Raw genomic sequence first — 14319 nt, 5'->3', positions numbered from 1 at the left:
GTACAAAGTCATTTGTCCTAAGAAAGGGAATATTAACCTTATATTAGAAAATATATTATAGATACTGCTTAAGTCTACATTTATTCTAATAAAATTTTCAATGGATGTGAAAAAAGAATGTAATCATATATAGAACATTTAATACAAATGAGATGTTAATTCATTATTGATAATATATAACATTCCTTAGCAAGGTAGGCGTAAATATACCTTTCTTTTTTCTTTTTTTAAAATTTTTTAAATTTTAGGGTGCTCGGCTCCGGCCGGCCGGGTTTTCGGCCCAGGTGCCCCTGCCTCTGCAGAGCCGGTGGATGTGGAACGAGCGGGAACCAGAGACAGCTTTGGAAATTGGGCTTCCAGCAAGTGCTTGCACCCATGTATGGAGACTGTGAACTAAGCTTTTGCCCCACGCCGGCTAACGGAGGAAATAACCTTCCTTCTTGGTCTCTCTCCCCTCCGGGAGAAGGCGTGGTGTCCGACATTTTGTGGGTCCGTTGAGAAGGTATGAACTTTTGGCGCAAAAAAAAAAAAAAAATGTGTGCTTTGAACTTGAAACAGCCGCGGGATACCGGGGCAGCTCCAGCAGGGGCCGGCGGCTCGGCTCCGGCCGGCCGGGTTTTCGGCCCGGGTGCCCATGCCCCTGCAGAGCCGGTGGATGTGGAAGGAGCGGGAACCAGAGACAGCTTTAGGAATTGGGGTTCCAGCAAGTGCTTGCACCCATGTATGGAGACTGTGAACTAACTTTGGCTACATGCTGTTCCAGGAAGGGAAATGATTCATTTTCAAACTTAAATCTTCGCGGACTTAATTACTATAATACAGAAATTGTAAACCGCGCGGCTGCTACCGCGGCCGCGCGACATTTTATCTCTTCATTCTCATCAGTGGAAAACTTATTATCAAATATTTCCCTGTTAATAGAGCTGTATTCTTAGGGGATAAATTCCAACAAAAATAGTGAGTCTGTTTTGAAACTCTAACAACGATAGTGAGTTATGTGTTGAAATCTGGAATGTAATCAAGGTAAAGAGAAAAGGAAGTGAAATTATCACTCACGTACGGGGTGGGTTGGGGGGTGAGTGGTGGGATGTATACTGTTTTCTTTTTTTTGTTTGTTTGTTTGTTTTGTTTTTGCTTTTGTTTCTGTTTTTATTGGTGGTGGAATATGGGCACTGGTGAAGGGATGGGTGTTTGAGCATTGTGTAACTGAGATATAAGCCCGAGAACTTTGTAACTTTCCACTTGGTGATTCAATAAAATAAATTTAAAAAAATAAAATAAAAAAATAAAGATTCCAAAAAAAATTTAAATTTTATTGAATCACTGTGAGATAGTTACAAGCTTTCATGTTTGAGTTACAATCTCACAATGATCAAATACCCATCCCTCCACCAGTGCACATTCCCCACCACCAATATCCTCGGTATAACCCCCCCTTTCCCACCATCCCCCTGCCTCTATGGCAGACAATATTCCCCATATTCTTTCTCTACATTTGGGCATTATGGCTTGCAACACAGACACTAAGAGGTCATCATGTTTAGTCCATTCTCTATTTTCAGCATGCATCTCCCATCCCGACTGATTCCTCCAGCCATCATTTTCTTAGTGATCCTTCTCTATTCCATCTGCCTTCTCCTCTCTGCTCATGAAGCAGTCTTCCAGTTATGGGGCAATCCCCCTGGCCCTTGTATCTACCGTCCTTGGAAATATACCTTTCTTAATCTAGCAGAGGAAAACCTTAAGCTCCATGAGTGGATGCCATTGTCATTTCTGTATGTTGGGAAGTTTCTCCTATTCTTTAAAGAAGCTCCTTTTAGAGACAAGGCCAGGAGGATCGCTCTGTGGCTTGGAAGCCAGCCTCACATGCTGGCTTGCAGCTGAGATAGAGAAGGGAACACCAAGTAAATGATGCTTGGAGGGCCTGCTCAGGATGGGAGATGGGTGCTGAAAGTAGTCTATGGACCAAACATGATGGCCAATTAGTACCCGTATTTCAAACCATAACACCCAAAAGGAGAAAGAGTAAAAGGGAATGCACCTCCCACAAAGAAGGAGGAGGGTGCAAGGGGGTGGGGGGCTAGGGGTTGGCAAGAGAATCGGTGGTGGAGAATGGGCTGGTGGAGGGATGGGTATGGCCTTTTGAAAGTACAAAGCCATTTGTCCTAAGAAAGGGAATATTAACCTTATATTTTATTAGATCATTGTATGGCTGAAACATAATCACGCAAGTTTGTAAGTCTGTAACTGTATCTCACAGTGATTTATTAAATATTTTTAATTACAAATTTAAATTTTATTATTTAGGTTTAGCATTATTTAATAAAAACATATGATTATTAAAAATTAAAAAGCTCCTTTAATGCTTCTCCTTTTTTTTTTCCTTTTTGGTCACACCCGGAGATGCACAGGGGTTACTCCTGGCTCATGCACTCAGGAATTACTCCTGGCGGTGCTCAGGGGACCATATGGGATGCTGGGAATTGAACCCGAGTTGGCCACGTACAAGGCAAACGCTGTACCTGCTGTGCTATCGGTCCAGCCCCAATGCTTCTTCTTTATTAGCTCTCTGGTGTGCTGTTCATTTCTTTTTAGACTGTTTCCAACCGAAGGGAATGAAAAGCTCTATATATGTCTACTAGTCCTCTTACTTCCGTTGCATCCTTCAAAGCCAATATTTCCTTGCTCAGTTTTAGTCTTGTTGATTTACTAAGGGGTGACAAGGCAGTGCTAAAGTCTCCAACTTCTACTGTGTTGCTATCAATCTCCTCCTTGAAATATATTAGCATTCAGTTTAAATATTTTCTTGTCCTTTGTTGGGTGCATATACATTTAGAAGTGTAATTTCTTTCTGATGTACTTATGCCTTGATTATTAAGAAATGATCTTCACTGTCTCTTGTAATCTTTTTTAGCCAAAAATCTATGTCTTTGGCTACTAGTATGGCCACTCTGACTTTTTTGAAGGAGTTGTTTACTTGAAAAATTGTTTTCCAACCTTTCACGTTGAGTCTGTGCTTGCTCCAACAATTCTAATGTGTTTCTGGTAGGCAGCAGAATGTTGGATTTAATTTTTTAATCCATTTTACCACCCTGTGTTTAATAGTTGGAGCATTTAGATCATTGACATTGAGAGATTATTTTCATGGGGTTTTGTCCCATCTTTATTTAGAGGACTGTTGTGTGTTGTGGAGGTTGTCTTGCCTTTTAGAAAGCCCTTGAGGTTTTTTTTTCAAAATTGAGTTTGCATCTATGAAGTTCCGGAGCTGTTTTTTATCCATGAATTTGTGTATCATTTCTTCAACTCTGAATGAGAATCTAGCTGTGTAAGGTATTCTTGGTGAAGCCTCCACTTTGTTGTTTTCAACTATAGCCCACCATTGTTGTACATTGTACATCCCACCATTGACCTAAGGCCCAGAGGGTTTTATTATATAGGCCAGCTGTAAATCTAAGGGCTGCTCCTTTGTATGTAATTTCCCTCTTCGATTTTTCATGGCTTTACAAGCATATACCAGGAAAAAAAGGCCCCACATAAATAACTTGACTTGACAGCTTAAGATCTTAGAAAATGACCACAAAAGGAGCCCAAACAGGCATAAAACTTAGAGAAAAAGTTAATGAGCTAGATTCCCCAAAAATAATCTGAATGATCTATGAAACGAAGAGCTGGTTCTTTGAAAAAAATAAACAAGATTGATGCATTACTAGCAAGACTCATATAGAAAGAGAAAACCTGAATAAACTGAATCAGAAATGAAAGAGGGGACATCACAACAGAAACCACAAAAATTCAAAGAATTGTCAGAAATTACTTTGAGAATCTTTATGCCATGAACAGGTGAGCTTTATGAAATGCATAAATTCCTGGATTCCTATAACCTTCCAAGACTGAACCCAAATAATATGGAATACCTGAACAGACCTATCACTATTGAGGAAATTGAAATGGTAATCAAAAGCCTACCCCAAAACAAAAGCCCAGAATCAGATAGATTCAGTAGTGAATTCTTTCAAATCTTCAAAGAGAACCTACAATCCATTTAAAGCTTTTCCAGGAAACTGAAGAAACAGAAATATTCCCAGTTTCTGTGAGGGAAATCACCTTGCTACAAAAAGCAGAGACACAGGTCTAGAGCAATAGCAAAGTGGGTAGGGCATTTGCCTTGCACACAGCTGACCCAGGTTCTATTCCCAGCATCCCATATGGTCCCCTGAACACCGCCATGGGTAATTCCTGAGTGCAGAACCAGGAATAACCCCTGTGCATTGCCAGGTGTGACCCCAAAAAGAAAAAAAAAAAAGCAGAGACACCACAAAAAAAAGAGAGAAATACAGACGAATATCCCTGATGAACACATATGCAAATCTCCTAAACAAGATTATAGCAAACAGAATCCAATAATTCACCAAAAAATGTCATACACCATGACCAATTAGGATTCAATACAGAGTGCAAGAGTGGCTCAACAATCGCAAGTCAAATACCATATTACACCATATCAATAAGAGAAAAGCTAAAAATCACATGATCATATCAATAGATGAAGAGAAAACATTGAAAAAAATCCAGGACCCATTTATGATTAAAAACTCTCAACAAAATGAGAGTTGAAGTAACATTCCTCATTGTAGTCAAAGCCATCTGCCAAAAGCCCAAAGCAAGCACTCTCAATGGAGAAAAACTGAAACCTTTCCCTCTAAGATCAGGCACAACACAAGGGTGCCCACTCTCACCACTCCTGTTCAGTATAGTACCGGAAGTACTTGCCATAGTAGTTAGACAAGAAAAATATTATAAGGGCATCCAGATAGGAAAGGAAGAAGTCAAGCTTTCACTATTTGCACATAACATGAAAATCCTAAGGACTAGAGAAAAGCTTCTAGAAATGATAGATTTGTATAGTAAAGTGGCAGTGTAAAACCCCAAAGTTCATGGCTCTCCGTATACAAATAATGAAAGAAAAGCAAAACACGCTTAAAAAGCATTGCCTCAGAAAATTTTACCTCAGAAAATCAAGTATCTCAGAATCAACTTAACTACAGAAGTCAAACACCTATACAAAGAAAACCATAAAACATTACTTTGAGAAATGTGACATGAGAAAATGGAAACACATACCCTGCACATCAATCAGGAAAATTAACATTTAAAATGTGATAATACTCCCTAAAGCACTATACAGATTCAATGCAGTCCCTACCCATGATATTTTTCAAAGAAATAAACCAAACACTCATGAAATTCATACAAAAATAATACACCCATTAAATGGCTAATGCAATCCTTGCAAAAAATAAGATGGAAGACATCAGCTTCCATAACTTCAAGCTGTATTACAAAGCATTAGTAATTAAAACAGCATGATATTGGAATAAATACAGACCAGAAGATCAATGGAAAAGAGTTGAATCTTTGATAAAGGAACAAGAAATATGAAGTGGAGTAAGGAAAGACTCTTCAACAAGTGGTGCTGGAAATCTAAGCAGCTACATGTAAAAAAAATTTAACTCAGAAAGCCATGCACAAAAAATATGCTTAAAATGGATCAAATACCTCAACATCAGACCCAAGTCCATAAGGTGCATAGATAAATACATAGGCAAAACTCTCCATGACATTGAAGCTAAAAGTATCTTCACTTTTAGCTTCAATGTCATGTGGAAGAAAAGATAAAGAAATGGGGCTACATGAAAATAAAGACCTGCTGCACCTCAAAAGAGTGAATCACCTAGATACAAAGACATCCGCTGGAATGGGAAAAATTATTTACCCAATACCCATGTGGTTATAAGGATAATCATAATCAATAAGGATACGATAAGAAGGTTTTAATGCCAAATATATATGAAGCACTGGTAGAACTTAAGAAACATCCAGCCCCATCAAAAATGGGGAGAAGAAATTAAAAGAAGCTTCCTTAAAGAAGAAATTCAAAAGGCCAAAGTGCACATGAAAAATGCTCGGAATCACTAATCATCAGGGAGATGCAAGTCAAAACAACAATGAGATATCATCTCACACCACAGAGACTGGCCCACATTCAAAACAAGAGCAAAAAATGCTGGCATGGATGAGGGGGAGGAAGAAACTCTCATTCATTGTTGATGAGAATGTTGACTGGTTCAGAGCTCCCATTTGACCTAGCAATATCACTTCTGGGAATATACCTAAATGGGCCCAAAACACAAAGCATAAATACCACATGCACTTCTATGTTAATTACAGCTCTATTCACAGTAGCCAGAATCTGGAAACAACCCGAGAGCTCAAGAACAGACAACAATATAAAGAAACTCTGGTACATCTACAGAATGGAGCTATTAGGTGAAATGAAGTCATTAAATTTGTTTATAGATAGATGGACATGTAGAGCATCTTGCTGAGTGAAATGTGTCAGGAGAGGGACAAATATAGAATTACTGTGCTTATTTGTGGGATATAAAAATATATGAGACAAATATTTAAAGCCAGGGAAAACAGGGGCCAGAAAGATTGTTCAGTGGTTGGAAACTGACAACTGTGTGCATGGTAAAGGGCAGTTATTATAGAGAAGGGACCAGTATGACAATGATAGAAACGATCACTCTGAACAATAACTGAGTGTTGAAGTAGGTAATGGTATATACATGATAACTTTTCCATATCATCATGATAACCATAGAAAAAGAGAGAAAGAAGAGAAGGAGGAGAGGGAGGAAAGCAAGAGAGAGAGAGAGAGAGAGAGAGAGAGAGAGAGAGCAATAGATAAAAGAAAAGTGCTTGCCATCCAGCCAGTTTGGGGGATGTAGGTGGGAGAGAAATGGGTCATTGCTGATGAAAAATGTACACTGATGAAGGGGTGAAAGGATGGGTGTTGGAACATTATATATAACATTATATATAACTGAAACTCAATCATGAACAACCTTGAAAATGTGTATTGCACTGTGATTTAATAACTAATTTAAAGTGTATATGTGTGTCTGCACACACATGTACATGCATGCATGCATGCACATGCAAGATATTTTTGGTGGGGTGTTTTTGGAACTGCATATATAGAAATTGTGGAAAACTGGGGAAAGTGGGAAATAATAATGAGGTTTCAAGCATAGGTTTAATGGACAGACTACAATTTCAGATAAACTTGGATTGAAACCTAGTTTATGAACTGAGGGATCTTTGTAAGTCAGTTGTCATGTATGAGACATAATGTGTCATCAGGAACTGAATCATTGTACATTGTAAATTTGGAGCCAGAACAATTGTACCATAGGTGTAGTCCTCGCCTTTCACCCTGCTTACAGTGGTTCAGTCTCCAGCAACCCATAGGTCACCTGAGCCAGCCAGGAGAGTCCCTGAGCAGAGAAACAAGAGTAATATTGTCTGTCATGGAGGCAGGAGAGGGTGGGAAAGGGGAGATATACCGGGGATATTGGTGGTGGGGAATGTGCACTGGTGGAGGGATGGGTGTTTGATCATTGTGTGATTGTAACCCAAACATGAAAGCTTGTACCTATCTCACAGTGATTCAATAAAATTTTAAAAAAAGAAACAGTCTTTTTTTAAAGTCCTGAACACTGCCAGCTATGACCCCCTTAAAAGTCAAATAATAATAGATTATAAATTTTAAATTACCAATATCAAAAACCTGTTATGTAGTTTTCAATCAACAAAAAATCATTAATCTTTTTTACACTTACAATGGTAAAAATAAAATATTAAAAAGTACTGAGCCTTTCATATATTAAGTAAAGTCATCACATTGAAAAAGAGAAGCAGAATGTTATCTTTTCTATCCTCTTCCTCATGTTCTCTATATTTGGCATTCTCCCTTATCTTTTCCTTCAAACACTGTTGATAACACAGCTCTAAGACTCTTTGCAGTTCATTCGTGCTATATTTGTACCTTCAATTTGTACTTCTGAAATTATACTAAATCTTTTTCATATATGCATTTTATATTTTCAAACCTTTAACAAGCCCCCAGATTACTGCACATCTCCTTGAAACAGCTTGACTTCAGTGTTTGAAATGACACAGTTGGAACTGCCTTGGACTCCTGGCAGATAGATCATCCCTTTACTCAAAAGTTTCTATTCCTTTATCCTGTGAAGTCAAAACTTTTCATAAGGACACTAAGATTCTCAAGGTATTATATTCAATGTGCATTTTCTTTATTTCTTAAAGGTTTCTAATATTTTATTTGACTTGCTTCCCTGACTGCAGAATAGTGTTATTTTTCTCTCCATTGCTACTGGATTTCACTTCACATCAGTATTCTATAATAAACTTGCTGATCTTACTCTCATTTCAGCATAAATGAAATTTTTTAATGCCAAAACTTCATGACACCCCTCTTCTGAAATCATGCTCAAAATCTTTCAGAAATCTCTAACTCAAATTTGCCTTATGGTCAGACTTATATTGTACTCACCAAACTAAGCACTTGTAGCACTGTCATCCTATTGGTTATCAATTTGCTCGAGCAGGCACCAGTAATGTCTCCATTGTGAAACTTGTTGTTACTGTTTTTGGCATATCAAATACACCATGGGGAGCTTGCCAGGCTCTGCTGTGCAGGCAGGATACTCTCTGTAGCTTGCCAGGCTCTCTGACAGGGACAGAGGAATCGAACTCAGGTTGGCCACATGCAAGGCAAACGCCCTACCTGCTGTGCTATCGCTCCAGTCCGACCAGACAAATAGACCATAAAAATTCTCCCTTTGGGAGAAACTGGCAGTCTTCTGAGAGTTCCCTGCCCACATGGGACAGCCTTGCAAGCTTCCCATGATGAATTTATATGCAAAATCCAGTAACAAGCTGGATCTCATTCCCGTGACCCTGAAGAGCCCCCAGTGCAACATCGTTGAAAGGGCCAAGTCTGGATGGACTTCTAAGATCTCAGGGAAAGGACGAAATGAGATGTTACTGGGCCCACCCAAGAAATTGGTGTTTAATGGGCTATTGTGATCGTGATCTAACAGTATCTTGGGAAAACTGTATTGATTTCTATATCAATAACCTATATTTTTGAAAACTCAAAGGAAAATCATCTCATGACTTTAAAAGATATGTATTGCAAACACAAAGGAGAAAATAATCCAAGTAAACCTGGTCAAGAATATTACTATATTTCTTTTTTTAATTTTACTTCAAGTGCAACTCATTTTTGAAACAAACACATTTATACCTTTTTTATAATAGAAATAGTTTGGCATTGTAAATAGACATACCAACTTCTTGTCAATTCGATAATTACCTCATCCTGACCCTTAAATTTTCAATTGCTTGACGAAAAGAGTATTCATTCTGATTTACCTCCAATATACTTTCTAATTAGTAGTTAGGTTTATTTTTTTAAATGTGATTGTGTCACAACACTTTTTTTAAGCACTAAGAACTTTTGTTTCCTTTAAGAGTTAGTAAATATATGGGTTTCAGGAACCCAAACCCACATTCTGCTCCTTCAGTGGATAGCATTTATTCTCTTAGTCTTCCTCTCATTCTCTTTCTTATTCCAGCCCTAGTCATCATTTCAAAGGACCTTGGGTACTCTTTTCATACCATACTCTGGTCCCTGCCAAGTTGGGAGTCAATAGAATGTGGATATATCACCACTATGGAAGGCTGAGAATCAAATGAATATGGGTATACCAACTTCCCTCAACCTTCCAGGTAGTCAGGGGTCACAATTCAGAAGTTCAGAATTATCTCCCACTGGGCAAAACCTTTGCTATTGGACAGTAGTAAATAGGCAGGAGGTAGATGATAACATTTTAATTCTCCCATATTGGACCACCCGGAGAATTTGTTAGTTCTTTGGAGAAGCAAAAACATAAAGAAAAACATGTCGAGCCATAGTGATACATCAACTCCTATTACTCTGATGTCTTCCTACCTTGTTTCCCCATTTATTCTTCCCTTCCTTTCTAGGGTCCTTATTAACTTACTGCAGCTTATTAACTAGTACTTTAATCTTTGTTCCTGACTTTACTTTCTGGATAAGATATTTTTAAAAAGTAATATATGAAATGTAATTTTATAATAGGTTCTCTTTCTATTTATATTTGACTGTTTGTTTGGGTGCTTACCCAGAGATTATCAGGGCTTATTCCTGGTTCTGCACTCAGGGATCACTCCTGGAGACTTGATGGACCATATGGGGTTCTAGGAATTGAACCAGGTGGCTGCATGCAATGCAAATGCTATACCCACTGTATCATCCCACTATCCTCTATAGCAGATTCTTTTTAAAAGTCTTTGTAGTTCCTTCTCTGGGCTAAAGCAATAGCATAGTGGGTAGGGCGTTTGCCTTGCTTGAATATGGCCGACCCAGGTTTGATTCCTCCACCCCTATCGGAAAACCCGGCAAGCTACTGAGAGTATCTAACCCACAGGGCAGAGCCTGGCATATTTGATATGACATTCGTGACATATTTGATATGCCAAAAACAGTAACAAGTCTCACAATGGAGACGTGACTGGAGCCTGCTCGAGCAAATTGATGAGTAATGGGATGACAGTGACAGTGACAGTTCCTTCTCTAAATATAGAAGCAACCACCAAGTAAAGGGTGCTAGGAGAGTCTGTTCAGGATGGGAGATGTGGGCTCAAAGTAGACTATAGACTGAACATGATGGCCACTTAATACCATTACTGCAAACCACAACACCCAAAAGGAGAGACCAAAAGAGAATGCCCTGCCACAGAGGCAGGGTGGGATAAGGGAAGGACGAAGTGGGGGTGGTGGGAGGGATGCTGGGACCATTGGTGATGGAGAATGGGCACTGGTGGAGGGATGGGTACTCGACCATTGTATGACTGAAACACAAGCATGAAAGTTTGTAAGTCTGTAACTGTCCTCACACAGTGATTCACTAATAAAAATTTTTTAAGTCTTTGTAGTTAAACAAGGATTGCTAGTTGTTTCCTCATTTTTATATTTCTTTTTCTCTATTCTAATAAAACACACTGAGCATGTTTTCTGGGCTGTTTTTAAATGAATAGTGATCATATATCAAGTTTCTGGTCAAAGAATGTGAACAGAAATATATTTTAGTATCATATTTAACAAGAACAAAAAAGTCTACTCTCCTTTTTCTGTCTTACTCTACTCATTAGCTGCAATTTGAGTGAGGACAGACTTGGACCAGTTCTCTGTATGAGAAGGTGGAACCTTATGCTAAGGATAGAAGAGCAAGAGAAAAGAACTGAATTTCAAATCCCATAGAGGAAACCATCAGTCAAACCTAGACTGCTGAAGGTTCATGCTGCTAAGGGGAAAAAATACATATATATATATATACATATATATATAACTTTTATTTTGCTGTGTAACAGTTCTTTGGGTCACAGTAGAGCAGCCTAACCTCTTAATCTCTATCAAATCCTAGGTGTATTGAATACACTATTTTAAAATTTTTTTAGCCAAAATATCATCTATTAGGATGCTCCAACATGTCCATGTAGTAAAACTATTGAATAAATACATTTTTTAGGAAGTAATAACAAACATTATTTCTCTATTAAACAGAGACACTTAAAATGTTCTTTACATCAATTTAGTGATTATATATAGCCTGGCCTGATATATTAATCAACAGTTGAATGCTAGTTCTTTTCTTGCCTGTGTGGGACTGGATAAAGTGGACTCCAGGCCCTCTACCAAGAGGGGATGGTTGATCTGGTTGTTCTTATTCTTCTAAGCACTTCTGAAAAATATTTCCATTCAATTTATTTTCTTTTTTTGAGTTGGCAATTAGAAAAGTGCTTCATTGTTGAGAGATAGATACGATGCTAAAATGACTTCATAGCCTGTGGATTTGACTTATGCTTAGCCCTAATTCTTTTCCTTGTGGGAGCTTTGTAGTTTCAGGAGGTTGTGATGGTTCAATCTCCAGTTGTGACTCTTGAGATGGCCATGGCTTTGCTTATGGCTGACTGTCCCTGTCCCTCCTTTAGCAACTCTCTCAAGAAATCACATATGACTGCTTCTAATTCCTGTGGGCTACCTTTATCTGGAATGTCACTTTCTAAAGCTAGAGTTTATAGTATTATGCTAAGAGCAGTCACTGTGATTTACCTTAGTGAGAAAAATATTTCTTTGTCCTTGTGTGTTACTTTAAGACCAAATATTATAGAGGCAGACAGCAGGTGGGGCTGGGGGGTGATGGGAGGGAACCTGGGGACACTGGTGCTGGAAAATGTTCACTGATGGAGGGATGGGTGTTAGAATACTGTGTGACTGAAATCCAATCATGAACACTTTTGTAAGTATATATCTCACAGTCCAACATTTAGATTCGGCCTTCTGGAACTGTGAGTTACCATGGATGGTCTTGATTGACATGATGAACTCAGATAGTCTCTCACATGTTCGTTCCATTCTAGGCTGTGGGTCCCGATGTGGAGTTCTTCAGGCGACCTTCTTGGTCTTATCTTGGCATTAAAATCACTGACAATGATCTTGCAGAAGGTGTGGTCTTCTTTATAGAACTTCTCCAGCTCCACGTAGAACTTCTCAATTTCTTCTTCATCATAGTCTGCCAGTGGACAGTTCCACAAGGAGATTAACCACATCATATTCAATTGAAGGTTTGCCTGACTGATGTCTCTGTTGTCCCAAAATTCCAAACGGGATCGGACCACCGACTCCTTCATGCAAAATTCTACTTCACAGAGTGGGGAAAAAGGAATGCAAAGTGTAAGTTTAAGAAGAGGACTCCCAGAATAACCACCAACTGGGAGCTCTTTGGCACTATTGCGGCATCATGGGAAGATGCCATCATTGACAGCATCGATGAGGAATATGATCAACTGGTTCAGCACCTCCATGATTGTGCAAAAAATGCCGAGAGTGGGAAAGCCACAAACAGACGCCTGTCTTCGGAAAATCTCGAGCTCATTCGCCTACGTGGATTGGCACAAGCCTCAAGCAACCACAAGCTAATGTCTGAGCTCGTAAATCTGTGCAGAGAAGCAATAAAGGAAGACCTCAAAGAGAGAAGAGCAGTGTTGGCCGATGCGAGTCATCCTGAATAGAATAGGCAGAACACTAGATAAAGGACAACCACATGAGCAAGCCGAGTTCTGAAAAGGATTCAGCACAATCGACCATATCCACATGGTGACCAAGCTTATTGAGGTTTCATGAGAGTTCAAGATGCTGCTCTATGTTCATCGACTTAAAAAAGGCCCTTGATTCAGTTGAGACTGAAGTGGTCATTGAAGCCCTAGCAAAACAGGGCATTCAAGCTTAGTACATCAAGATCCCCCATGAGCTGTATTGAGGATTCACTACCAGGGTCTCACCATTCTACAAGGAAGTGATCATCGACGTAAAGAGAGGGGTTTGGCAGGGCGATTCCATTTCACCGAAACTCTTCAGTGCCACTCTCGAGAACATCATGCGGTGACTGGAATGGGAAGGAATGAGAGTGAAGATAGACAGTCGCCAACTACACCATCTCTGCTTCGCTGATGACATCATTCTCATAACACCAAACATTAGCGAAGTGGCACAAATGCTGGCTGACTTCGACCACAAGTGTGGGAAGGTCGGACTGCAGCTGAATCTCAACAAAACAATGCTTATGAAAAATGAACTAGTCCCTGACGTTCCATTTGCTCTCAATGGAACAAACATCTCTGAATGCAGCAGCTATGTGTACCTGCGTTGAGAACTCAACATGAGGAACGACTTGGCACCAGAACTGTGCAGGAGGAAGAGAGCTTATGGAACACCTTCAAGAGCATCAAAGAAGTGGTTAAAAGGACAAAGAAACTCTGGATCCAGGCACATCTTTTTGACTCCACCATTCTTCCTGCACTAACATATGCCTCAGAGACCTGGGCCCTATGCAAACAGGATGAGAAAGCCATTTGGGTATCCCAAAGAGGAATCGAAAGAGCTGTGCTAGGAGTATCACATTTCACTCAAGTGAGAGAAGGAATCCAGTGTTCCAAACTCCATCCACAGTCAAGAATCAGGGATACTGTCTCGTTTGCCAAGGCATCAAAAATCAGATGGACCACACATGTAATGCGATTCAGAGAAGACCACTGGACTAGAGCTGTTACTGACTGGATTCCATGGGACTTCATAAAACCGAATGGGCACTCACCAACAGGATGGCCAGACTTCTTTGTCAAAACCCTGAATGGGTTTGAGGCTCTTCCTGTTCCTGGAGCGAGCAGATACCACTGGGTTACATTAGCACGTGACAGGGACAAATGGAGATGTTACTGGCACCCGCTGGAACAGATCGAAGATCAACAGGATGACAAGTGATACACGTGATATCTCACAGTGAGTCAATAATTTTTCTTAAAATT

General features: G+C 39.5%; 1 long non-coding RNA gene across 1 annotated transcript in view; it reads left to right on the top strand.

The window, feature by feature from the left end:
• The first annotated feature begins 262 nt into the window (after positions 1–262).
• Positions 263–14319, top strand: part of LOC129406805 (uncharacterized) — a 230011-nt gene continuing 215954 nt past the window's right edge. Inside the window, exons 1-2 of the long non-coding RNA XR_008631263.1 lie at positions 263–502; positions 12376–14293. This is a non-coding gene — a long non-coding RNA (uncharacterized LOC129406805). The remainder of the gene's footprint in view (positions 503–12375; positions 14294–14319) is intronic.

The sequence above is a fragment of the Sorex araneus genome, chromosome 8 (genome assembly GCF_027595985.1).
Source record: "Sorex araneus isolate mSorAra2 chromosome 8, mSorAra2.pri, whole genome shotgun sequence".
Lineage (NCBI taxonomy): Eukaryota > Metazoa > Chordata > Mammalia > Eulipotyphla > Soricidae > Sorex > Sorex araneus.
Note: the sequence above shows the minus strand (reverse complement) of the source record. Positions and strands in the feature narration are given on the sequence as shown.